At 38.2% G+C, this 2,500-nt stretch overlaps 1 pseudogene; it reads left to right on the top strand.

Moving 5' to 3' along the window:
• Positions 1-266, top strand: part of LOC119570060 — a 1,311-nt pseudogene extending 1,045 nt beyond the window's left edge.
• Positions 267-2,500: the final 2,234 nt, after the last annotated feature.

Here is a 2,500-nt window from a genome sequence, read left to right as displayed (position 1 = left end):
ACTTTTGTGTGGATTTGACCCTTTGTTTAATTTATAATAGAATACGCTGACTTATTGAAGAAAAGACCAAAAATTTAATTGTTGACCTTAGTTCTGAAATACATTTCCCCGGGAAGAAGCAACCTCTTTTCTCTGTCAACAGCCAAGACACCTGGAACGCGCTCGTAACAAGGCAAGAATCAAGATCAACATCTGGATGGGTGTCGCCACCCTGCTCGGCTGCGTGTACATGATCTGGTCGGGCAAGAAGGCTCACCGGGAGGGCCAGTCTCTCCTGGTCATGAACGCGGAGTGGCACAGGAGGGTGAACGAGGAGGCGAGGCTGGCCAGGCGAGAAAGGATTGTCTGGGGGACATGGCAGAGCTGTAGGGAGGGAATTTCTACGTACTGAGTGACGCCGGTGTGTTTTTAGCTGGAGGGATTGTTAAACCTATTTCCCTTTTTGTGTTTCTTGAAAGGCTAAGTGAAGGAGTGGAGGATATGGCTCCGGTGTCAGGGAGAGGCAGAAAGGAAAAGAAACAGCGTGTTTTGTGGTACGTTCTTCAGATAACACTTTTCAGTGATGGGGAAAGGTGTTTATTTCTTGAACCGTCTGAGATTTTATAGATAGCATTTGAACCATGCTTCGCATCATATGACATAACCAATGGCAAAACTAGGTTTGTACATAGTTTAATGAGGGTTTTTTATGATAACTGGATATTGACTGGAACAATGTCTGTAGAGAATGTCCACAGTCAAGGTACCACTAACCTCGTTACAACAGTGACATTCCATACCAATCCCCGCGAGATGTACTGTGATGAACAGGCCATTCTAGAAGGCAGAGGTCATGCTTTTCGGTGGCAGGAAAGTGTGAGGGCTTATAATTGGACTCCAGATAGGCTATGTGTGCCCATGTCTCCCCTCAATCGCCCATTTACTGCAACCCTTCACTTCCGAACGGCTGCTCTAGATGTGGTTCTCACACTTCAGTCCATGGTGGGAATCTTCGCATTAGTGGCGGACTGCAGCTTAGACGCAGGGAAAGTGTGCAGTCGTCTGTTGATTATCGCTTGCAAATGGGTTCTTTCTAGATGACACTTGTTAGCATCTCAGTCTTTCTGACTCCCAGCTGGATCCATCTTCCTCCTCCATGTCTTTGAGAAATTAACAATCTGTTATGTACTATTTTATTTAAACAGCAGTGAAGGCATTAATGTGTGTATGCCCTATCAACAGGCTGTGAAAGAGCAGTTTTTGGAAATTGTTACCCAAAAAAGAAGAGAAAAAAATAATATCTGTACAGATTTGACATTGAGCGTGACTGATACAAGTTCGTGATATTTCATTTCACTCTTAAACCATTATTTCTTTGTTCGTGAATCAGTGGTTTTCCTGCGCTGGCAGTCTTCCGCACAATTAGCAAAATAGTGTACACAGAAATTACACAGAAGGTATTTTTCTTAGTACTGCCCAGCTATTTTGTACAGAACATACCTTATGGGTATAATAAAAGTGATAATATTTTGCTGTCCAAAAGTTAAGGAACAATAAATACAAGGGTATAGTTATAGCATTTATGTACTTTTTATGATTTTAATTCAGTATCAGTGATTCTGGAAAATATGGGGATAATATTTCACCCAATGTAAGAGAAGCCAGTTTGAAAATATACAGCTTTTTAGTAGATACTAGACAGGCTTTTCCATGTTATAACTTAATATGTGAGCTTTAATTTACAATATATATTTTTTTATATTGTAGATTTACATTATAACATGTATCACCTTAGGGTGTATCTGATGACAATAATCCATAGTCAATTTATAAGTATAATAAACATTCTTTTAACATGTGTTTGATCAAGATATTCATTTTTACTGGAATATGTTTACGTGATGACTACAAATATATCTGTAAGTGAGACTTTAGAATTGACTTTATTATTACATATCAAAGACTATCGCATTTAAAAAATATATATTTGTGTGAGCTGTTTCCCCTGACTTCATTAGAAAAACCATCATAGGTTCCTCCTTAATTTGGTTTGATATAATTTTTTTTTTTTTCGATTTTTTAAATATCATAATCTCTTGATAATTCATTTTCCTTAACATAAACTGCATCTGCTTAAATTGAAAACGAGGAAACTCTTAAGGCGAGAAAAATGTTTTTTTCGCATGTCCTTAAATACAGTTTTTCACAGAAGTATAGTATGTGGTTCATTTTGTTTGATCAGAGGTCTTCCTTTTCACCACAGCACTTTTATCGACTGTTTCTTTCTTTCTTTACTAAGTTTATTCACATAACAGGATTTTCAAACTGCTGTGGGGTCTTTCTTTCAACCTTGAAGGACTTGCGCCCAATCGCTGGGGTGATGATTGCTCTCAGGCTTTACTGGTACAAAACTGAACTAGATTTCTTAGAATGACAGAATTGATTGTACTGTTCACAAGTCTCATATGTAAATTTTGATCTGTTATTTCGTTTTACAAGTCGTTTTAGCGAATTTAAGGTG

The sequence above is a fragment of the Penaeus monodon genome, unplaced genomic scaffold, assembly GCF_015228065.2.
Source record: "Penaeus monodon isolate SGIC_2016 unplaced genomic scaffold, NSTDA_Pmon_1 PmonScaffold_21462, whole genome shotgun sequence".
In the NCBI taxonomy this organism is placed as follows: Eukaryota; Metazoa; Arthropoda; class Malacostraca; order Decapoda; family Penaeidae; genus Penaeus; species Penaeus monodon.
The sequence above is the reverse complement of the archived record's forward strand: the minus strand, read 5'-3'. Positions and strand labels throughout refer to the sequence as shown.